The 22451-nt window shown below is 49.5% G+C and overlaps 18 non-coding genes across 18 annotated transcripts; all 18 read right to left on the bottom strand.

Moving 5' to 3' along the window:
• Positions 1–663: 663 nt before the first annotated feature.
• On the bottom strand, positions 664–782 carry LOC126459291 (5S ribosomal RNA). The gene has a single exon (XR_007585819.1). It is a non-coding gene; the product is annotated as a 5S ribosomal RNA (ribosomal RNA).
• A 1144-nt stretch (positions 783–1926) lies between these two features.
• On the bottom strand, positions 1927–2045 carry LOC126459292 (5S ribosomal RNA). Its single transcript, XR_007585820.1, has one exon. It is a non-coding gene; the product is annotated as a 5S ribosomal RNA (ribosomal RNA).
• A 1144-nt stretch (positions 2046–3189) lies between these two features.
• LOC126459294 (5S ribosomal RNA) lies at positions 3190–3308 on the bottom strand. Its single transcript, XR_007585821.1, has one exon. It is a non-coding gene; the product is annotated as a 5S ribosomal RNA (ribosomal RNA).
• Positions 3309–4452: 1144 nt separating this feature from the next.
• On the bottom strand, positions 4453–4571 carry LOC126459295 (5S ribosomal RNA). Its single transcript, XR_007585822.1, has one exon. It is a non-coding gene; the product is annotated as a 5S ribosomal RNA (ribosomal RNA).
• A 1144-nt stretch (positions 4572–5715) lies between these two features.
• On the bottom strand, positions 5716–5834 carry LOC126459297 (5S ribosomal RNA). Its single transcript, XR_007585824.1, has one exon. It is a non-coding gene; the product is annotated as a 5S ribosomal RNA (ribosomal RNA).
• A 1144-nt stretch (positions 5835–6978) lies between these two features.
• On the bottom strand, positions 6979–7097 carry LOC126459298 (5S ribosomal RNA). Its single transcript, XR_007585825.1, has one exon. It is a non-coding gene; the product is annotated as a 5S ribosomal RNA (ribosomal RNA).
• A 1144-nt stretch (positions 7098–8241) lies between these two features.
• LOC126459300 (5S ribosomal RNA) lies at positions 8242–8360 on the bottom strand. The gene has a single exon (XR_007585826.1). It is a non-coding gene; the product is annotated as a 5S ribosomal RNA (ribosomal RNA).
• Positions 8361–9504: 1144 nt separating this feature from the next.
• LOC126459301 (5S ribosomal RNA) lies at positions 9505–9623 on the bottom strand. The gene has a single exon (XR_007585827.1). It is a non-coding gene; the product is annotated as a 5S ribosomal RNA (ribosomal RNA).
• Positions 9624–10767: 1144 nt separating this feature from the next.
• On the bottom strand, positions 10768–10886 carry LOC126459302 (5S ribosomal RNA). Its single transcript, XR_007585828.1, has one exon. It is a non-coding gene; the product is annotated as a 5S ribosomal RNA (ribosomal RNA).
• Positions 10887–12030: 1144 nt separating this feature from the next.
• LOC126459303 (5S ribosomal RNA) lies at positions 12031–12149 on the bottom strand. The gene has a single exon (XR_007585829.1). It is a non-coding gene; the product is annotated as a 5S ribosomal RNA (ribosomal RNA).
• Positions 12150–13293: 1144 nt separating this feature from the next.
• LOC126459304 (5S ribosomal RNA) lies at positions 13294–13412 on the bottom strand. Its single transcript, XR_007585830.1, has one exon. It is a non-coding gene; the product is annotated as a 5S ribosomal RNA (ribosomal RNA).
• A 1144-nt stretch (positions 13413–14556) lies between these two features.
• On the bottom strand, positions 14557–14675 carry LOC126459305 (5S ribosomal RNA). The gene has a single exon (XR_007585831.1). It is a non-coding gene; the product is annotated as a 5S ribosomal RNA (ribosomal RNA).
• Positions 14676–15819: 1144 nt separating this feature from the next.
• LOC126459306 (5S ribosomal RNA) lies at positions 15820–15938 on the bottom strand. Its single transcript, XR_007585832.1, has one exon. It is a non-coding gene; the product is annotated as a 5S ribosomal RNA (ribosomal RNA).
• A 1145-nt stretch (positions 15939–17083) lies between these two features.
• On the bottom strand, positions 17084–17202 carry LOC126459307 (5S ribosomal RNA). The gene has a single exon (XR_007585833.1). It is a non-coding gene; the product is annotated as a 5S ribosomal RNA (ribosomal RNA).
• Positions 17203–18347: 1145 nt separating this feature from the next.
• Positions 18348–18466, bottom strand: LOC126459309 (5S ribosomal RNA). The gene has a single exon (XR_007585835.1). It is a non-coding gene; the product is annotated as a 5S ribosomal RNA (ribosomal RNA).
• A 1145-nt stretch (positions 18467–19611) lies between these two features.
• Positions 19612–19730, bottom strand: LOC126459311 (5S ribosomal RNA). Its single transcript, XR_007585836.1, has one exon. It is a non-coding gene; the product is annotated as a 5S ribosomal RNA (ribosomal RNA).
• Positions 19731–20875: 1145 nt separating this feature from the next.
• LOC126459362 (5S ribosomal RNA) lies at positions 20876–20993 on the bottom strand. The gene has a single exon (XR_007585884.1). It is a non-coding gene; the product is annotated as a 5S ribosomal RNA (ribosomal RNA).
• A 1146-nt stretch (positions 20994–22139) lies between these two features.
• LOC126459355 (5S ribosomal RNA) lies at positions 22140–22258 on the bottom strand. The gene has a single exon (XR_007585878.1). It is a non-coding gene; the product is annotated as a 5S ribosomal RNA (ribosomal RNA).
• Positions 22259–22451: the final 193 nt, after the last annotated feature.

Here is a 22451-nt window from a genome sequence, read left to right on the forward strand (position 1 = left end):
AGCGCAAGCACGACAAACGTCTGCGGGACGAGACGAGACGAGACGACTAAGGAATAAATTCGTGATTACAAATCAAATTTGGAACTTTACACAAATATAGGCGGTGACGTATTTCAGAAATCAACTGCCGATTCGTACTGTTTTGTCGTTTTCAAAGTCTTCTTGGCAAACTTGGTTAGCACATTCTCCCTCAAACTGAGTTAATTACTGCATTTTCGTACCCTTACAGTAGTTTAAAAGGCTTAAGGAAGCATCTTTGTCACAACAGAAAGGTAGTTTGAAAATTGGGCTGGCAGGGCTAGCGACATAATAACAAAACAAAAAAAGGAAAGGAGCCAACAGCACCTTTTCTTTTAAGTTTTTTAATTACTGCATTTTCTTACCACTACAGTAGTTTAAAAGGGTTAAGGAAGCATCTTTGTCACAACAGAAAGGTAGTTTGAAAATTGGGCTGGCAGGGGTAGCGACATAATAACAAAACCAAAAAGAAAGGAAAGGAGCCAACAGCACCTTTTCTTTTAAGTTTCTTAATTACTGCATTTTCTTACCACTACAGTAGTTTAAAAGGGTTAAGGAAGCATCTTTGTCACAACAGAAAGGTAGTTTGAAAATTGGGCTGGCAGGGGTAGCGACATAATAACAAAACCAAAAAGAAAGGAAAGGAGCCAACGGCACCCGGGTTTCCCAGGCGGTCACCCATCCAAGTACTAACCGGGCCCAATGATGCTTAACTTCGGGGATCGGACGAGAACCGGTGTATTCATCATGGTATGGCCGTTGGCACTCGTGCAATGTAGGAGCACGGCAGAATTCGCGTTCGGCTTCTCTCCCAACACACAAAATGTTAGTTTTCCGCCGCATTTGACGAAAGCACTTCCTTCTGCAACAGCCAGTTCCTCGAGGACGGCGCGGGGGGCGCGCCCGGCGTCCCAGCAGACCGACGGCCGAATTAGCGGGCGCACCGCCGCGTGTGTGAGACGCACTGTTGCCCGTTGCACCTCCTGTCATTCGTTGGGCGCGTGCAGCCTTCGACACTAGCGGGGGGCGCATCGTGTCCCTGGTGTCCAGCGGAGGGCCTGTGCGGGGTGTGGCAGTGTCGTGCTGGAGGGTCCCACTGGTAGCGATGTGGGCTTCCTCGCCTCACACCAGGTGTCTGCGTAGTTTGCAGTGCATTCGCGCCATTCCTATCCCTGTCCCCGTCCCGACTTGTCCCGACTTTGCTCGACTGCCGCTCGCTGCCGCTCGGGTCGTGGTCCATATGACAGCGCAAGCACGACAAACGTCTGCGGGACGAGACGAGACGAGACGACTAAGGAATAAATTCGTGATTACAAATCAAATTTGGAACTTTACACAAATATAGGCGGTGACGTATTTCAGAAATCAACTGCCGATTCGTACTGTTTTGTCGTTTTCAAAGTCTTCTTGGCAAACTTGGTTAGCACATTCTCCCTCAAACTGAGTTAATTACTGCATTTTCGTACCCTTACAGTAGTTTAAAAGGCTTAAGGAAGCATCTTTGTCACAACAGAAAGGTAGTTTGAAAATTGGGCTGGCAGGGGTAGCGACATAATAACAAAACAAAAAAAGGAAAGGAGCCAACAGCACCTTTTCTTTTAAGTTTTTTAATTACTGCATTTTCTTACCACTACAGTAGTTTAAAAGGGTTAAGGAAGCATCTTTGTCACAACAGAAAGGTAGTTTGAAAATTGGGCTGGCAGGGGTAGCGACATAATAACAAAACCAAAAAGAAAGGAAAGGAGCCAACAGCACCTTTTCTTTTAAGTTTCTTAATTACTGCATTTTCTTACCACTACAGTAGTTTAAAAGGGTTAAGGAAGCATCTTTGTCACAACAGAAAGGTAGTTTGAAAATTGGGCTGGCAGGGGTAGCGACATAATAACAAAACCAAAAAGAAAGGAAAGGAGCCAACGGCACCCGGGTTTCCCAGGCGGTCACCCATCCAAGTACTAACCGGGCCCAATGATGCTTAACTTCGGGGATCGGACGAGAACCGGTGTATTCATCATGGTATGGCCGTTGGCACTCGTGCAATGTAGGAGCACGGCAGAATTCGCGTTCGGCTTCTCTCCCAACACACAAAATGTTAGTTTTCCGCCGCATTTGACGAAAGCACTTCCTTCTGCAACAGCCAGTTCCTCGAGGACGGCGCGGGGGGCGCGCCCGGCGTCCCAGCAGACCGACGGCCGAATTAGCGGGCGCACCGCCGCGTGTGTGAGACGCACTGTTGCCCGTTGCACCTCCTGTCATTCGTTGGGCGCGTGCAGCCTTCGACACTAGCGGGGGGCGCATCGTGTCCCTGGTGTCCAGCGGAGGGCCTGTGCGGGGTGTGGCAGTGTCGTGCTGGAGGGTCCCACTGGTAGCGATGTGGGCTTCCTCGCCTCACACCAGGTGTCTGCGTAGTTTGCAGTGCATTCGCGCCATTCCTATCCCTGTCCCCGTCCCGACTTGTCCCGACTTTGCTCGACTGCCGCTCGCTGCCGCTCGGGTCGTGGTCCATATGACAGCGCAAGCACGACAAACGTCTGCGGGACGAGACGAGACGAGACGACTAAGGAATAAATTCGTGATTACAAATCAAATTTGGAACTTTACACAAATATAGGCGGTGACGTATTTCAGAAATCAACTGCCGATTCGTACTGTTTTGTCGTTTTCAAAGTCTTCTTGGCAAACTTGGTTAGCACATTCTCCCTCAAACTGAGTTAATTACTGCATTTTCGTACCCTTACAGTAGTTTAAAAGGCTTAAGGAAGCATCTTTGTCACAACAGAAAGGTAGTTTGAAAATTGGGCTGGCAGGGCTAGCGACATAATAACAAAACAAAAAAAGGAAAGGAGCCAACAGCACCTTTTCTTTTAAGTTTTTTAATTACTGCATTTTCTTACCACTACAGTAGTTTAAAAGGGTTAAGGAAGCATCTTTGTCACAACAGAAAGGTGGTTTGAAAATTGGGCTGGCAGGGGTAGCGACATAATAACAAAACCAAAAAGAAAGGAAAGGAGCCAACAGCACCTTTTCTTTTAAGTTTCTTAATTACTGCATTTTCTTACCACTACAGTAGTTTAAAAGGGTTAAGGAAGCATCTTTGTCACAACAGAAAGGTAGTTTGAAAATTGGGCTGGCAGGGGTAGCGACATAATAACAAAACCAAAAAGAAAGGAAAGGAGCCAACGGCACCCGGGTTTCCCAGGCGGTCACCCATCCAAGTACTAACCGGGCCCAATGATGCTTAACTTCGGGGATCGGACGAGAACCGGTGTATTCATCATGGTATGGCCGTTGGCACTCGTGCAATGTAGGAGCACGGCAGAATTCGCGTTCGGCTTCTCTCCCAACACACAAAATGTTAGTTTTCCGCCGCATTTGACGAAAGCACTTCCTTCTGCAACAGCCAGTTCCTCGAGGACGGCGCGGGGGGCGCGCCCGGCGTCCCAGCAGACCGACGGCCGAATTAGCGGGCGCACCGCCGCGTGTGTGAGACGCACTGTTGCCCGTTGCACCTCCTGTCATTCGTTGGGCGCGTGCAGCCTTCGACACTAGCGGGGGGCGCATCGTGTCCCTGGTGTCCAGCGGAGGGCCTGTGCGGGGTGTGGCAGTGTCGTGCTGGAGGGTCCCACTGGTAGCGATGTGGGCTTCCTCGCCTCACACCAGGTGTCTGCGTAGTTTGCAGTGCATTCGCGCCATTCCTATCCCTGTCCCCGTCCCGACTTGTCCCGACTTTGCTCGACTGCCGCTCGCTGCCGCTCGGGTCGTGGTCCATATGACAGCGCAAGCACGACAAACGTCTGCGGGACGAGACGAGACGAGACGACTAAGGAATAAATTCGTGATTACAAATCAAATTTGGAACTTTACACAAATATAGGCGGTGACGTATTTCAGAAATCAACTGCCGATTCGTACTGTTTTGTCGTTTTCAAAGTCTTCTTGGCAAACTTGGTTAGCACATTCTCCCTCAAACTGAGTTAATTACTGCATTTTCGTACCCTTACAGTAGTTTAAAAGGCTTAAGGAAGCATCTTTGTCACAACAGAAAGGTAGTTTGAAAATTGGGCTGGCAGGGCTAGCGACATAATAACAAAACAAAAAAAGGAAAGGAGCCAACAGCACCTTTTCTTTTAAGTTTTTTAATTACTGCATTTTCTTACCACTACAGTAGTTTAAAAGGGTTAAGGAAGCATCTTTGTCACAACAGAAAGGTAGTTTGAAAATTGGGCTGGCAGGGGTAGCGACATAATAACAAAACCAAAAAGAAAGGAAAGGAGCCAACAGCACCTTTTCTTTTAAGTTTCTTAATTACTGCATTTTCTTACCACTACAGTAGTTTAAAAGGGTTAAGGAAGCATCTTTGTCACAACAGAAAGGTAGTTTGAAAATTGGGCTGGCAGGGGTAGCGACATAATAACAAAACCAAAAAGAAAGGAAAGGAGCCAACGGCACCCGGGTTTCCCAGGCGGTCACCCATCCAAGTACTAACCGGGCCCAATGATGCTTAACTTCGGGGATCGGACGAGAACCGGTGTATTCATCATGGTATGGCCGTTGGCACTCGTGCAATGTAGGAGCACGGCAGAATTCGCGTTCGGCTTCTCTCCCAACACACAAAATGTTAGTTTTCCGCCGCATTTGACGAAAGCACTTCCTTCTGCAACAGCCAGTTCCTCGAGGACGGCGCGGGGGGCGCGCCCGGCGTCCCAGCAGACCGACGGCCGAATTAGCGGGCGCACCGCCGCGTGTGTGAGACGCACTGTTGCCCGTTGCACCTCCTGTCATTCGTTGGGCGCGTGCAGCCTTCGACACTAGCGGGGGGCGCATCGTGTCCCTGGTGTCCAGCGGAGGGCCTGTGCGGGGTGTGGCAGTGTCGTGCTGGAGGGTCCCACTGGTAGCGATGTGGGCTTCCTCGCCTCACACCAGGTGTCTGCGTAGTTTGCAGTGCATTCGCGCCATTCCTATCCCTGTCCCCGTCCCGACTTGTCCCGACTTTGCTCGACTGCCGCTCGCTGCCGCTCGGGTCGTGGTCCATATGACAGCGCAAGCACGACAAACGTCTGCGGGACGAGACGAGACGAGACGACTAAGGAATAAATTCGTGATTACAAATCAAATTTGGAACTTTACACAAATATAGGCGGTGACGTATTTCAGAAATCAACTGCCGATTCGTACTGTTTTGTCGTTTTCAAAGTCTTCTTGGCAAACTTGGTTAGCACATTCTCCCTCAAACTGAGTTAATTACTGCATTTTCGTACCCTTACAGTAGTTTAAAAGGCTTAAGGAAGCATCTTTGTCACAACAGAAAGGTAGTTTGAAAATTGGGCTGGCAGGGGTAGCGACATAATAACAAAACAAAAAAAGGAAAGGAGCCAACAGCACCTTTTCTTTTAAGTTTTTTAATTACTGCATTTTCTTACCACTACAGTAGTTTAAAAGGGTTAAGGAAGCATCTTTGTCACAACAGAAAGGTAGTTTGAAAATTGGGCTGGCAGGGGTAGCGACATAATAACAAAACCAAAAAGAAAGGAAAGGAGCCAACAGCACCTTTTCTTTTAAGTTTCTTAATTACTGCATTTTCTTACCACTACAGTAGTTTAAAAGGGTTAAGGAAGCATCTTTGTCACAACAGAAAGGTAGTTTGAAAATTGGGCTGGCAGGGGTAGCGACATAATAACAAAACCAAAAAGAAAGGAAAGGAGCCAACGGCACCCGGGTTTCCCAGGCGGTCACCCATCCAAGTACTAACCGGGCCCAATGATGCTTAACTTCGGGGATCGGACGAGAACCGGTGTATTCATCATGGTATGGCCGTTGGCACTCGTGCAATGTAGGAGCACGGCAGAATTCGCGTTCGGCTTCTCTCCCAACACACAAAATGTTAGTTTTCCGCCGCATTTGACGAAAGCACTTCCTTCTGCAACAGCCAGTTCCTCGAGGACGGCGCGGGGGGCGCGCCCGGCGTCCCAGCAGACCGACGGCCGAATTAGCGGGCGCACCGCCGCGTGTGTGAGACGCACTGTTGCCCGTTGCACCTCCTGTCATTCGTTGGGCGCGTGCAGCCTTCGACACTAGCGGGGGGCGCATCGTGTCCCTGGTGTCCAGCGGAGGGCCTGTGCGGGGTGTGGCAGTGTCGTGCTGGAGGGTCCCACTGGTAGCGATGTGGGCTTCCTCGCCTCACACCAGGTGTCTGCGTAGTTTGCAGTGCATTCGCGCCATTCCTATCCCTGTCCCCGTCCCGACTTGTCCCGACTTTGCTCGACTGCCGCTCGCTGCCGCTCGGGTCGTGGTCCATATGACAGCGCAAGCACGACAAACGTCTGCGGGACGAGACGAGACGAGACGACTAAGGAATAAATTCGTGATTACAAATCAAATTTGGAACTTTACACAAATATAGGCGGTGACGTATTTCAGAAATCAACTGCCGATTCGTACTGTTTTGTCGTTTTCAAAGTCTTCTTGGCAAACTTGGTTAGCACATTCTCCCTCAAACTGAGTTAATTACTGCATTTTCGTACCCTTACAGTAGTTTAAAAGGCTTAAGGAAGCATCTTTGTCACAACAGAAAGGTAGTTTGAAAATTGGGCTGGCAGGGGTAGCGACATAATAACAAAACAAAAAAAGGAAAGGAGCCAACAGCACCTTTTCTTTTAAGTTTTTTAATTACTGCATTTTCTTACCACTACAGTAGTTTAAAAGGGTTAAGGAAGCATCTTTGTCACAACAGAAAGGTAGTTTGAAAATTGGGCTGGCAGGGGTAGCGACATAATAACAAAACCAAAAAGAAAGGAAAGGAGCCAACAGCACCTTTTCTTTTAAGTTTCTTAATTACTGCATTTTCTTACCACTACAGTAGTTTAAAAGGGTTAAGGAAGCATCTTTGTCACAACAGAAAGGTAGTTTGAAAATTGGGCTGGCAGGGGTAGCGACATAATAACAAAACCAAAAAGAAAGGAAAGGAGCCAACGGCACCCGGGTTTCCCAGGCGGTCACCCATCCAAGTACTAACCGGGCCCAATGATGCTTAACTTCGGGGATCGGACGAGAACCGGTGTATTCATCATGGTATGGCCGTTGGCACTCGTGCAATGTAGGAGCACGGCAGAATTCGCGTTCGGCTTCTCTCCCAACACACAAAATGTTAGTTTTCCGCCGCATTTGACGAAAGCACTTCCTTCTGCAACAGCCAGTTCCTCGAGGACGGCGCGGGGGGCGCGCCCGGCGTCCCAGCAGACCGACGGCCGAATTAGCGGGCGCACCGCCGCGTGTGTGAGACGCACTGTTGCCCGTTGCACCTCCTGTCATTCGTTGGGCGCGTGCAGCCTTCGACACTAGCGGGGGGCGCATCGTGTCCCTGGTGTCCAGCGGAGGGCCTGTGCGGGGTGTGGCAGTGTCGTGCTGGAGGGTCCCACTGGTAGCGATGTGGGCTTCCTCGCCTCACACCAGGTGTCTGCGTAGTTTGCAGTGCATTCGCGCCATTCCTATCCCTGTCCCCGTCCCGACTTGTCCCGACTTTGCTCGACTGCCGCTCGCTGCCGCTCGGGTCGTGGTCCATATGACAGCGCAAGCACGACAAACGTCTGCGGGACGAGACGAGACGAGACGACTAAGGAATAAATTCGTGATTACAAATCAAATTTGGAACTTTACACAAATATAGGCGGTGACGTATTTCAGAAATCAACTGCCGATTCGTACTGTTTTGTCGTTTTCAAAGTCTTCTTGGCAAACTTGGTTAGCACATTCTCCCTCAAACTGAGTTAATTACTGCATTTTCGTACCCTTACAGTAGTTTAAAAGGCTTAAGGAAGCATCTTTGTCACAACAGAAAGGTAGTTTGAAAATTGGGCTGGCAGGGGTAGCGACATAATAACAAAACAAAAAAAGGAAAGGAGCCAACAGCACCTTTTCTTTTAAGTTTTTTAATTACTGCATTTTCTTACCACTACAGTAGTTTAAAAGGGTTAAGGAAGCATCTTTGTCACAACAGAAAGGTAGTTTGAAAATTGGGCTGGCAGGGGTAGCGACATAATAACAAAACCAAAAAGAAAGGAAAGGAGCCAACAGCACCTTTTCTTTTAAGTTTCTTAATTACTGCATTTTCTTACCACTACAGTAGTTTAAAAGGGTTAAGGAAGCATCTTTGTCACAACAGAAAGGTAGTTTGAAAATTGGGCTGGCAGGGGTAGCGACATAATAACAAAACCAAAAAGAAAGGAAAGGAGCCAACGGCACCCGGGTTTCCCAGGCGGTCACCCATCCAAGTACTAACCGGGCCCAATGATGCTTAACTTCGGGGATCGGACGAGAACCGGTGTATTCATCATGGTATGGCCGTTGGCACTCGTGCAATGTAGGAGCACGGCAGAATTCGCGTTCGGCTTCTCTCCCAACACACAAAATGTTAGTTTTCCGCCGCATTTGACGAAAGCACTTCCTTCTGCAACAGCCAGTTCCTCGAGGACGGCGCGGGGGGCGCGCCCGGCGTCCCAGCAGACCGACGGCCGAATTAGCGGGCGCACCGCCGCGTGTGTGAGACGCACTGTTGCCCGTTGCACCTCCTGTCATTCGTTGGGCGCGTGCAGCCTTCGACACTAGCGGGGGGCGCATCGTGTCCCTGGTGTCCAGCGGAGGGCCTGTGCGGGGTGTGGCAGTGTCGTGCTGGAGGGTCCCACTGGTAGCGATGTGGGCTTCCTCGCCTCACACCAGGTGTCTGCGTAGTTTGCAGTGCATTCGCGCCATTCCTATCCCTGTCCCCGTCCCGACTTGTCCCGACTTTGCTCGACTGCCGCTCGCTGCCGCTCGGGTCGTGGTCCATATGACAGCGCAAGCACGACAAACGTCTGCGGGACGAGACGAGACGAGACGACTAAGGAATAAATTCGTGATTACAAATCAAATTTGGAACTTTACACAAATATAGGCGGTGACGTATTTCAGAAATCAACTGCCGATTCGTACTGTTTTGTCGTTTTCAAAGTCTTCTTGGCAAACTTGGTTAGCACATTCTCCCTCAAACTGAGTTAATTACTGCATTTTCGTACCCTTACAGTAGTTTAAAAGGCTTAAGGAAGCATCTTTGTCACAACAGAAAGGTAGTTTGAAAATTGGGCTGGCAGGGGTAGCGACATAATAACAAAACAAAAAAAGGAAAGGAGCCAACAGCACCTTTTCTTTTAAGTTTTTTAATTACTGCATTTTCTTACCACTACAGTAGTTTAAAAGGGTTAAGGAAGCATCTTTGTCACAACAGAAAGGTAGTTTGAAAATTGGGCTGGCAGGGGTAGCGACATAATAACAAAACCAAAAAGAAAGGAAAGGAGCCAACAGCACCTTTTCTTTTAAGTTTCTTAATTACTGCATTTTCTTACCACTACAGTAGTTTAAAAGGGTTAAGGAAGCATCTTTGTCACAACAGAAAGGTAGTTTGAAAATTGGGCTGGCAGGGGTAGCGACATAATAACAAAACCAAAAAGAAAGGAAAGGAGCCAACGGCACCCGGGTTTCCCAGGCGGTCACCCATCCAAGTACTAACCGGGCCCAATGATGCTTAACTTCGGGGATCGGACGAGAACCGGTGTATTCATCATGGTATGGCCGTTGGCACTCGTGCAATGTAGGAGCACGGCAGAATTCGCGTTCGGCTTCTCTCCCAACACACAAAATGTTAGTTTTCCGCCGCATTTGACGAAAGCACTTCCTTCTGCAACAGCCAGTTCCTCGAGGACGGCGCGGGGGGCGCGCCCGGCGTCCCAGCAGACCGACGGCCGAATTAGCGGGCGCACCGCCGCGTGTGTGAGACGCACTGTTGCCCGTTGCACCTCCTGTCATTCGTTGGGCGCGTGCAGCCTTCGACACTAGCGGGGGGCGCATCGTGTCCCTGGTGTCCAGCGGAGGGCCTGTGCGGGGTGTGGCAGTGTCGTGCTGGAGGGTCCCACTGGTAGCGATGTGGGCTTCCTCGCCTCACACCAGGTGTCTGCGTAGTTTGCAGTGCATTCGCGCCATTCCTATCCCTGTCCCCGTCCCGACTTGTCCCGACTTTGCTCGACTGCCGCTCGCTGCCGCTCGGGTCGTGGTCCATATGACAGCGCAAGCACGACAAACGTCTGCGGGACGAGACGAGACGAGACGACTAAGGAATAAATTCGTGATTACAAATCAAATTTGGAACTTTACACAAATATAGGCGGTGACGTATTTCAGAAATCAACTGCCGATTCGTACTGTTTTGTCGTTTTCAAAGTCTTCTTGGCAAACTTGGTTAGCACATTCTCCCTCAAACTGAGTTAATTACTGCATTTTCGTACCCTTACAGTAGTTTAAAAGGCTTAAGGAAGCATCTTTGTCACAACAGAAAGGTAGTTTGAAAATTGGGCTGGCAGGGGTAGCGACATAATAACAAAACAAAAAAAGGAAAGGAGCCAACAGCACCTTTTCTTTTAAGTTTTTTAATTACTGCATTTTCTTACCACTACAGTAGTTTAAAAGGGTTAAGGAAGCATCTTTGTCACAACAGAAAGGTAGTTTGAAAATTGGGCTGGCAGGGGTAGCGACATAATAACAAAACCAAAAAGAAAGGAAAGGAGCCAACAGCACCTTTTCTTTTAAGTTTCTTAATTACTGCATTTTCTTACCACTACAGTAGTTTAAAAGGGTTAAGGAAGCATCTTTGTCACAACAGAAAGGTAGTTTGAAAATTGGGCTGGCAGGGGTAGCGACATAATAACAAAACCAAAAAGAAAGGAAAGGAGCCAACGGCACCCGGGTTTCCCAGGCGGTCACCCATCCAAGTACTAACCGGGCCCAATGATGCTTAACTTCGGGGATCGGACGAGAACCGGTGTATTCATCATGGTATGGCCGTTGGCACTCGTGCAATGTAGGAGCACGGCAGAATTCGCGTTCGGCTTCTCTCCCAACACACAAAATGTTAGTTTTCCGCCGCATTTGACGAAAGCACTTCCTTCTGCAACAGCCAGTTCCTCGAGGACGGCGCGGGGGGCGCGCCCGGCGTCCCAGCAGACCGACGGCCGAATTAGCGGGCGCACCGCCGCGTGTGTGAGACGCACTGTTGCCCGTTGCACCTCCTGTCATTCGTTGGGCGCGTGCAGCCTTCGACACTAGCGGGGGGCGCATCGTGTCCCTGGTGTCCAGCGGAGGGCCTGTGCGGGGTGTGGCAGTGTCGTGCTGGAGGGTCCCACTGGTAGCGATGTGGGCTTCCTCGCCTCACACCAGGTGTCTGCGTAGTTTGCAGTGCATTCGCGCCATTCCTATCCCTGTCCCCGTCCCGACTTGTCCCGACTTTGCTCGACTGCCGCTCGCTGCCGCTCGGGTCGTGGTCCATATGACAGCGCAAGCACGACAAACGTCTGCGGGACGAGACGAGACGAGACGACTAAGGAATAAATTCGTGATTACAAATCAAATTTGGAACTTTACACAAATATAGGCGGTGACGTATTTCAGAAATCAACTGCCGATTCGTACTGTTTTGTCGTTTTCAAAGTCTTCTTGGCAAACTTGGTTAGCACATTCTCCCTCAAACTGAGTTAATTACTGCATTTTCGTACCCTTACAGTAGTTTAAAAGGCTTAAGGAAGCATCTTTGTCACAACAGAAAGGTAGTTTGAAAATTGGGCTGGCAGGGGTAGCGACATAATAACAAAACAAAAAAAGGAAAGGAGCCAACAGCACCTTTTCTTTTAAGTTTTTTAATTACTGCATTTTCTTACCACTACAGTAGTTTAAAAGGGTTAAGGAAGCATCTTTGTCACAACAGAAAGGTAGTTTGAAAATTGGGCTGGCAGGGGTAGCGACATAATAACAAAACCAAAAAGAAAGGAAAGGAGCCAACAGCACCTTTTCTTTTAAGTTTCTTAATTACTGCATTTTCTTACCACTACAGTAGTTTAAAAGGGTTAAGGAAGCATCTTTGTCACAACAGAAAGGTAGTTTGAAAATTGGGCTGGCAGGGGTAGCGACATAATAACAAAACCAAAAAGAAAGGAAAGGAGCCAACGGCACCCGGGTTTCCCAGGCGGTCACCCATCCAAGTACTAACCGGGCCCAATGATGCTTAACTTCGGGGATCGGACGAGAACCGGTGTATTCATCATGGTATGGCCGTTGGCACTCGTGCAATGTAGGAGCACGGCAGAATTCGCGTTCGGCTTCTCTCCCAACACACAAAATGTTAGTTTTCCGCCGCATTTGACGAAAGCACTTCCTTCTGCAACAGCCAGTTCCTCGAGGACGGCGCGGGGGGCGCGCCCGGCGTCCCAGCAGACCGACGGCCGAATTAGCGGGCGCACCGCCGCGTGTGTGAGACGCACTGTTGCCCGTTGCACCTCCTGTCATTCGTTGGGCGCGTGCAGCCTTCGACACTAGCGGGGGGCGCATCGTGTCCCTGGTGTCCAGCGGAGGGCCTGTGCGGGGTGTGGCAGTGTCGTGCTGGAGGGTCCCACTGGTAGCGATGTGGGCTTCCTCGCCTCACACCAGGTGTCTGCGTAGTTTGCAGTGCATTCGCGCCATTCCTATCCCTGTCCCCGTCCCGACTTGTCCCGACTTTGCTCGACTGCCGCTCGCTGCCGCTCGGGTCGTGGTCCATATGACAGCGCAAGCACGACAAACGTCTGCGGGACGAGACGAGACGAGACGACTAAGGAATAAATTCGTGATTACAAATCAAATTTGGAACTTTACACAAATATAGGCGGTGACGTATTTCAGAAATCAACTGCCGATTCGTACTGTTTTGTCGTTTTCAAAGTCTTCTTGGCAAACTTGGTTAGCACATTCTCCCTCAAACTGAGTTAATTACTGCATTTTCGTACCCTTACAGTAGTTTAAAAGGCTTAAGGAAGCATCTTTGTCACAACAGAAAGGTAGTTTGAAAATTGGGCTGGCAGGGGTAGCGACATAATAACAAAACAAAAAAAGGAAAGGAGCCAACAGCACCTTTTCTTTTAAGTTTTTTAATTACTGCATTTTCTTACCACTACAGTAGTTTAAAAGGGTTAAGGAAGCATCTTTGTCACAACAGAAAGGTAGTTTGAAAATTGGGCTGGCAGGGGTAGCGACATAATAACAAAACCAAAAAGAAAGGAAAGGAGCCAACAGCACCTTTTCTTTTAAGTTTCTTAATTACTGCATTTTCTTACCACTACAGTAGTTTAAAAGGGTTAAGGAAGCATCTTTGTCACAACAGAAAGGTAGTTTGAAAATTGGGCTGGCAGGGGTAGCGACATAATAACAAAACCAAAAAGAAAGGAAAGGAGCCAACGGCACCCGGGTTTCCCAGGCGGTCACCCATCCAAGTACTAACCGGGCCCAATGATGCTTAACTTCGGGGATCGGACGAGAACCGGTGTATTCATCATGGTATGGCCGTTGGCACTCGTGCAATGTAGGAGCACGGCAGAATTCGCGTTCGGCTTCTCTCCCAACACACAAAATGTTAGTTTTCCGCCGCATTTGACGAAAGCACTTCCTTCTGCAACAGCCAGTTCCTCGAGGACGGCGCGGGGGGCGCGCCCGGCGTCCCAGCAGACCGACGGCCGAATTAGCGGGCGCACCGCCGCGTGTGTGAGACGCACTGTTGCCCGTTGCACCTCCTGTCATTCGTTGGGCGCGTGCAGCCTTCGACACTAGCGGGGGGCGCATCGTGTCCCTGGTGTCCAGCGGAGGGCCTGTGCGGGGTGTGGCAGTGTCGTGCTGGAGGGTCCCACTGGTAGCGATGTGGGCTTCCTCGCCTCACACCAGGTGTCTGCGTAGTTTGCAGTGCATTCGCGCCATTCCTATCCCTGTCCCCGTCCCGACTTGTCCCGACTTTGCTCGACTGCCGCTCGCTGCCGCTCGGGTCGTGGTCCATATGACAGCGCAAGCACGACAAACGTCTGCGGGACGAGACGAGACGAGACGACTAAGGAATAAATTCGTGATTACAAATCAAATTTGGAACTTTACACAAATATAGGCGGTGACGTATTTCAGAAATCAACTGCCGATTCGTACTGTTTTGTCGTTTTCAAAGTCTTCTTGGCAAACTTGGTTAGCACATTCTCCCTCAAACTGAGTTAATTACTGCATTTTCGTACCCTTACAGTAGTTTAAAAGGCTTAAGGAAGCATCTTTGTCACAACAGAAAGGTAGTTTGAAAATTGGGCTGGCAGGGGTAGCGACATAATAACAAAACAAAAAAAGGAAAGGAGCCAACAGCACCTTTTCTTTTAAGTTTTTTAATTACTGCATTTTCTTACCACTACAGTAGTTTAAAAGGGTTAAGGAAGCATCTTTGTCACAACAGAAAGGTAGTTTGAAAATTGGGCTGGCAGGGGTAGCGACATAATAACAAAACCAAAAAGAAAGGAAAGGAGCCAACAGCACCTTTTCTTTTAAGTTTCTTAATTACTGCATTTTCTTACCACTACAGTAGTTTAAAAGGGTTAAGGAAGCATCTTTGTCACAACAGAAAGGTAGTTTGAAAATTGGGCTGGCAGGGGTAGCGACATAATAACAAAACCAAAAAGAAAGGAAAGGAGCCAACGGCACCCGGGTTTCCCAGGCGGTCACCCATCCAAGTACTAACCGGGCCCAATGATGCTTAACTTCGGGGATCGGACGAGAACCGGTGTATTCATCATGGTATGGCCGTTGGCACTCGTGCAATGTAGGAGCACGGCAGAATTCGCGTTCGGCTTCTCTCCCAACACACAAAATGTTAGTTTTCCGCCGCATTTGACGAAAGCACTTCCTTCTGCAACAGCCAGTTCCTCGAGGACGGCGCGGGGGGCGCGCCCGGCGTCCCAGCAGACCGACGGCCGAATTAGCGGGCGCACCGCCGCGTGTGTGAGACGCACTGTTGCCCGTTGCACCTCCTGTCATTCGTTGGGCGCGTGCAGCCTTCGACACTAGCGGGGGGCGCATCGTGTCCCTGGTGTCCAGCGGAGGGCCTGTGCGGGGTGTGGCAGTGTCGTGCTGGAGGGTCCCACTGGTAGCGATGTGGGCTTCCTCGCCTCACACCAGGTGTCTGCGTAGTTTGCAGTGCATTCGCGCCATTCCTATCCCTGTCCCCGTCCCGACTTGTCCCGACTTTGCTCGACTGCCGCTCGCTGCCGCTCGGGTCGTGGTCCATATGACAGCGCAAGCACGACAAACGTCTGCGGGACGAGACGAGACGAGACGACTAAGGAATAAATTCGTGATTACAAATCAAATTTGGAACTTTACACAAATATAGGCGGTGACGTATTTCAGAAATCAACTGCCGATTCGTACTGTTTTGTCGTTTTCAAAGTCTTCTTGGCAAACTTGGTTAGCACATTCTCCCTCAAACTGAGTTAATTACTGCATTTTCGTACCCTTACAGTAGTTTAAAAGGCTTAAGGAAGCATCTTTGTCACAACAGAAAGGTAGTTTGAAAATTGGGCTGGCAGGGCTAGCGACATAATAACAAAACAAAAAAAGGAAAGGAGCCAACAGCACCTTTTCTTTTAAGTTTTTTAATTACTGCATTTTCTTACCACTACAGTAGTTTAAAAGGGTTAAGGAAGCATCTTTGTCACAACAGAAAGGTAGTTTGAAAATTGGGCTGGCAGGGGTAGCGACATAATAACAAAACCAAAAAGAAAGGAAAGGAGCCAACAGCACCTTTTCTTTTAAGTTTCTTAATTACTGCATTTTCTTACCACTACAGTAGTTTAAAAGGGTTAAGGAAGCATCTTTGTCACAACAGAAAGGTAGTTTGAAAATTGGGCTGGCAGGGGTAGCGACATAATAACAAAACCAAAAAGAAAGGAAAGGAGCCAACGGCACCCGGGTTTCCCAGGCGGTCACCCATCCAAGTACTAACCGGGCCCAATGATGCTTAACTTCGGGGATCGGACGAGAACCGGTGTATTCATCATGGTATGGCCGTTGGCACTCGTGCAATGTAGGAGCACGGCAGAATTCGCGTTCGGCTTCTCTCCCAACACACAAAAATGTTAGTTTTCCGCCGCATTTGACGAAAGCACTTCCTTCTGCAACAGCCAGTTCCTCGAGGACGGCGCGGGGGGCGCGCCCGGCGTCCCAGCAGACCGACGGCCGAATTAGCGGGCGCACCGCCGCGTGTGTGAGACGCACTGTTGCCCGTTGCACCTCCTGTCATTCGTTGGGCGCGTGCAGCCTTCGACACTAGCGGGGGGCGCATCGTGTCCCTGGTGTCCAGCGGAGGGCCTGTGCGGGGTGTGGCAGTGTCGTGCTGGAGGGTCCCACTGGTAGCGATGTGGGCTTCCTCGCCTCACACCAGGTGTCTGCGTAGTTTGCAGTGCATTCGCGCCATTCCTATCCCTGTCCCCGTCCCGACTTGTCCCGACTTTGCTCGACTGCCGCTCGCTGCCGCTCGGGTCGTGGTCCATATGACAGCGCAAGCACGACAAACGTCTGCGGGACGAGACGAGACGAGACGACTAAGGAATAAATTCGTGATTACAAATCAAATTTGGAACTTTACACAAATATAGGCGGTGACGTATTTCAGAAATCAACTGCCGATTCGTACTGTTTTGTCGTTTTCAAAGTCTTCTTGGCAAACTTGGTTAGCACATTCTCCCTCAAACTGAGTTAATTACTGCATTTTCGTACCCTTACAGTAGTTTAAAAGGCTTAAGGAAGCATCTTTGTCACAACAGAAAGGTAGTTTGAAAATTGGGCTGGCAGGGGTAGCGACATAATAACAAAACAAAAAAAGGAAAGGAGCCAACAGCACCTTTTCTTTTAAGTTTTTTAATTACTGCATTTTCTTACCACTACAGTAGTTTAAAAGGGTTAAGGAAGCATCTTTGTCACAACAGAAAGGTAGTTTGAAAATTGGGCTGGCAGGGGTAGCGACATAATAACAAAACCAAAAAGAAAGGAAAGGAGCCAACAGCACCTTTTCTTTTAAGTTTCTTAATTACTGCATTTTCTTACCACTACAGTAGTTTAAAAGGGTTAAGGAAGCATCTTTGTCACAACAGAAAGGTAGTTTGAAAATTGGGCTGGCAGGGGTAGCGACATAATAACAAAACCAAAAAGAAAGGAAAGGAGCCAACGGCACCCGGGTTTCCCAGGCGGTCACCCATCCAAGTACTAACCGGGCCCAATGATGCTTAACTTCGGGGATCGGACGAGAACCGGTGTATTCATCATGGTATGGCCGTTGGCACTCGTGCAATGTAGGAGCACGGCAGAATTCGCGTTCGGCTTCTCTCCCAACACACAAAATGTTAGTTTTTCGCCGCATTTGACGAAAGCACTTCCTTCTGCAACAGCCAGTTCCTCGAGGACGGCGCGGGGGGCGCGCCCGGCGTCCCAGCAGACCGACGGCCGAATTAGCGGGCGCACCGCCGCGTGTGTGAGACGCACTGTTGCCCGTTGCACCTCCTGTCATTCGTTGGGCGCGTGCAGCCTTCGACACTAGCGGGGGGCGCATCGTGTCCCTGGTGTCCAGCGGAGGGGCCTGTGCGGGGTGTGGCAGTGTCGTGCTGGAGGGTCCCACTGGTAGCGATGTGGGCTTCCTCGCCTCACACCAGGTGTCTGCGTAGTTTGCAGTGCATTCGCGCCATTCCTATCCCTGTCCCCGTCCCGACTTGTCCCGACTTTGCTCGACTGCCGCTCGCTGCCGCTCGGGTCGTGGTCCATATGACAGCGCAAGCACGACAAAACGTCTGCGGGACGAGACGAGACGAGACGACTAAGGAATAAATTCGTGATTACAAATCAAATTTGGAACTTTACACAAATATAGGCGGTGACGTATTTCAGAAATCAACTGCCGATTCGTACTGTTTTGTCGTTTTCAAAGTCTTCTTGGCAAACTTGGTTAGCACATTCTCCCTCAAACTGAGTTAATTACTGCATTTTCGTACCCTTACAGTAGTTTAAAAGGCTTAAGGAAGCATCTTTGTCACAACAGAAAGGTAGTTTGAAAATTGGGCTGGCAGGGCTAGCGACATAATAACAAAACAAAAAAAGGAAAGGAGCCAACAGCACCTTTTCTTTTAAGTTTTTAATTACTGCATTTTCTTACCACTACAGTAGTTTAAAAGGGTTAAGGAAGCATCTTTGTCACAACAGAAAGGTAGTTTGAAAATTGGGCTGGCAGGGGTAGCGACATAATAACAAAACCAAAAAGAAAGGAAAGGAGCCAACAGCACCTTTTCTTTTAAGTTTCTTAATTACTGCATTTTCTTACCACTACAGTAGTTTAAAAGGGTTAAGGAAGCATCTTTGTCACAACAGAAAGGTAGTTTGAAAATTGGGCTGGCAGGGGTAGCGACATAATAACAAAACCAAAAAGAAAGGAAAGGAGCCAACGGCACCCGGGTTTCCCAGGCGGTCACCCATCCAAGTACTAACCGGGCCCAATGATGCTTAACTTCGGGGATCGGACGAGAACCGGTGTATTCATCATGGTATGGCCGTTGGCACTCGTGCAATGTAGGAGCACGGCAGAATTCGCGTTCGGCTTCTCTCCCAACACACAAAATGTTAGTTTTCCGCCGCATTTGACGAAAGCACTTCCTTCTGCAACAGCCAGTTCCTCGAGGACGGCGCGGGGGGCGCGCCCGGCGTCCCAGCAGACCGACGGCCGAATTAGCGGGCGCACCGCCGCGTGTGTGAGACGCACTGTTGCCCGTTGCACCTCCTGTCATTCGTTGGGCGCGTGCAGCCTTCGACACTAGCGGGGGGCGCATCGTGTCCCTGGTGTCCAGCGGAGGGCCTGTGCGGGGTGTGGCAGTGTCGTGCTGGAGGGTCCCACTGGTAGCGATGTGGGCTTCCTCGCCTCACACCAGGTGTCTGCGTAGTTTGCAGTGCATTCGCGCCATTCCTATCCCTGTCCCCGTCCCGACTTGTCCCGACTTTGCTCGACTGCCGCTCGCTGCCGCTCGGGTCGTGGTCCATATGACAGCGCAAGCACGACAAACGTCTGCGGGACGAGACGAGACGAGACGACTAAGGAATAAATTCGTGATTACAAATCAAATTTGGAACTTTACACAAATATAGGCGGTGACGTATTTCAGAAATCAACTGCCGATTCGTACTGTTTTTGTCGTTTTCAAAGTCTTCTTGGCAAACTTGGTTAGCACATTCTCCCTCAAACTGAGTTAATTACTGCATTTTCGTACCCTTACAGTAGTTTAAAAGGCTTAAGGAAGCATCTTTGTCACAACAGAAAGGTAGTTTGAAAATTGGGCTGGCAGGGCTAGCGACATAATAACAAAACAAAAAAAGGAAAGGAGCCAACAGCACCTTTTCTTTTAAGTTTTTTAATTACTGCATTTTCTTACCACTACAGTAGTTTAAAAGGGTTAAGGAAGCATCTTTGTCACAACAGAAAGGTAGTTTGAAAATTGGGCTGGCAGGGGTAGCGACATAATAACAAAACCAAAAAGAAAGGAAAGGAGCCAACAGCACCTTTTCTTTTAAGTTTCTTAATTACTGCATTTTCTTACCACTACAGTAGTTTAAAAGGGTTAAGGAAGCATCTTTGTCACAACAGAAAGGTAGTTTGAAAATTGGGCTGGCAGGGGTAGCGACATAATAACAAAACCAAAAAGAAAGGAAAGGAGCCAACGGCACCCGGGTTTCCCAGGCGGTCACCCATCCAAGTACTAACCGGGCCCAATGATGCTTAACTTCGGGGATCGGACGAGAACCGGTGTATTCATCATGGTATGGCCGTTGGCACTCGTGCAATGTAGGAGCACGGCAGAATTCGCGTTCGGCTTCTCTCCCAACACACAAAATGTTAGTTTTCCGCCGCATTTGACGAAAGCACTTCCTTCTGCAACAGCCAGTTCCTCGAGGACGGCGCGGGGGGCGCGCCCGGCGTCCCAGCAGACCGACGGCCGAATTAGCGGGCGCACCGCCGCGTGTGTGAGACGCACTGTTGCCCGTTGCACCTCCTGTCATTCGTTGGGCGCGTGCAGCCTTCGACACTAGCGGGGGGCGCATCGTGTCCCTGGTGTCCAGCGGAGGGCCTGTGCGGGGTGTGGCAGTGTCGTGCTGGAGGGTCCCACTGGTAGCGATGTGGGCTTCCTCGCCTCACACCAGGTGTCTGCGTAGTTTGCAGTGCATTCGCGCCATTCCTATCCCTGTCCCCGTCCCGACTTGTCCCGACTTTGCTCGACTGCCGCTCGCTGCCGCTCGGGTCGTGGTCCATATGACAGCGCAAGCACGACAAACGTCTGCGGGACGAGACGAGACGAGACGACTAAGGAATAAATTCGTGATTACAAATCAAATTTGGAACTTTACACAAATATAGGCGGTGACGTATTTCAGAAATCAACTGCCGATTCGTACTGTTTTGTCGTTTTCAAAGTCTTCTTGGCAAACTTGGTTAGCACATTCTCCCTCAAACTGAGTTAATTACTGCATTTTTCGTACCCTTACAGTAGTTTAAAAGGCTTAAGGAAGCATCTTTGTCACAACAGAAAGGTAGTTTGAAAATTGGGCTGGCAGGGCTAGCGACATAATAACAAAACAAAAAAAGGAAAGGAGCCAACAGCACCTTTTCTTTTAAGTTTTTTAATTACTGCATTTTCTTACCACTACAGTAGTTTAAAAGGGTTAAGGAAGCATCTTTGTCACAACAGAAAGGTAGTTTGAAAATTGGGCTGGCAGGGGTAGCGACATAATAACAAAACCAAAAAGAAAGGAAAGGAGCCAACAGCACCTTTTCTTTTAAGTTTCTTAATTACTGCATTTTCTTACCACTACAGTAGTTTAAAAGGGTTAAGGAAGCATCTTTGTCACAACAGAAAGGTAGTTTGAAAATTGGGCTGGCAGGGGTAGCGACATAATAACAAAACCAAAAAGAAAGGAAAGGAGCCAACGGCACCCGGGTTTCCCAGGCGGTCACCCATCCAAGTACTAACCGGGCCAATGATGCTTAACTTCGGGGATCGGACGAGAACCGGTGTATTCATCATGGTATGGCCGTTGGCACTCGTGCAATGTAGGAGCACGGCAGAATTCGCGTTCGGCTTCTCTCCCAACACACAAAATGTTAGTTTTCCGCCGCATTTGACGAAAGCACTTCCTTCTGCAACAGCCAGTTCCTCGAGGACGGCGCGGGGGGCGCGCCCGGCGTCCCAGCAGACCGACGGCCGAATTAGCGGGCGCACCGCCGCGTGTGTGAGACGCACTGTTGCCCGTTGCACCTCCTGTCATTCGTTGGGCGCGTGCAGCCTTCGACACTAGCGGGGGGCGCATCGTGTCCCTGGTGTCCAGCGGAGGGCCTGTGCGGGGTGTGGCAGTGTCGTGCTGGAGGGTCCCACTGGTAGCGATGTGGGCTTCCTCGCCTCACACCAGGTGTCTGCGTAGTTTGCAGTGCATTCGCGCCATTCCTATCCCTGTCCCCGTCCCGACTTGTCCCGACTTTGCTCGACTGCCGCTCGCTGCCGCTCGGGTCGTGGTCCATATGACAGCGCAAGCACGACAAACGTCTGCGGGACGAGACGAGACGAGACGACTAAGGAATAAATTCGTGATTACAAATCAAATTTGGAACTTTACACAAATATAGGCGGTGACGTATTTCAGAAATCAACTGCCGATTCGTACTGTTTTGTCGTTTTCAAAGTCTTCTTGGCAAACTTGGTTAGCACATTCTCCCTCAAACTGAGTTAATTACTGCATTTTCGTACCCTTACAGTAGTTTAAAAGGCTTAAGGAAGCATCTTTGTCACAACAGAAAGGTAGTTTGAAAATTGGGCTGGCAGGGCTAGCGACATAATAACAAAACAAAAAAAGGAAAGGAGCCAACAGCACCTTTTCTTTTAAGTTTTTTAATTACTGCATTTTCTTACCACTACAGTAGTTTAAAAGGGTTAAGGAAAGCATCTTTTGTCACAACAGAAAGGTAGTTTGAAAATTGGGCTGGCAGGGGTAGCGACATAATAACAAAACCAAAAAGAAAGGAAAGGAGCCAACAGCACCTTTTCTTTTAAGTTTCTTAATTACTGCATTTTCTTACCACTACAGTAGTTTAAAAGGGTTAAGGAAGCATCTTTGTCACAACAGAAAGGTAGTTTGAAAATTGGGCTGGCAGGGGTAGCGACATAATAACAAAACCAAAAAGAAAGGAAAGGAGCCAACGGCACCCGGTTTCCCAGGCGGTCACCCATCCAAGTACTAACCGGGCCCAATGATGCTTAACTTCGGGGATCGGACGAGAACCGGGTGTATTCATCATGGTATGGCCGTTGGCACTCGTGCAATGTAGGAGCACGGCAGAATTCGCGTTCGGCTTCTCTCCCAACACACAAAATGTTAGTTTTCCGCGCATTTGACGAAAGCACTTCCTTCTGCAACAGCCAGTTCCTCGAGGACGGCGCGGGGGGCGCGCCCGGCGTCCCAGCAGACCGACGGCCGAATTAGCGGGCGCACCGCCGCGTGTGTGA

Source organism: Schistocerca serialis, chromosome 2 (assembly GCF_023864345.2).
Source record: "Schistocerca serialis cubense isolate TAMUIC-IGC-003099 chromosome 2, iqSchSeri2.2, whole genome shotgun sequence".
Taxonomy (NCBI): domain Eukaryota; kingdom Metazoa; phylum Arthropoda; class Insecta; order Orthoptera; family Acrididae; genus Schistocerca; species Schistocerca serialis.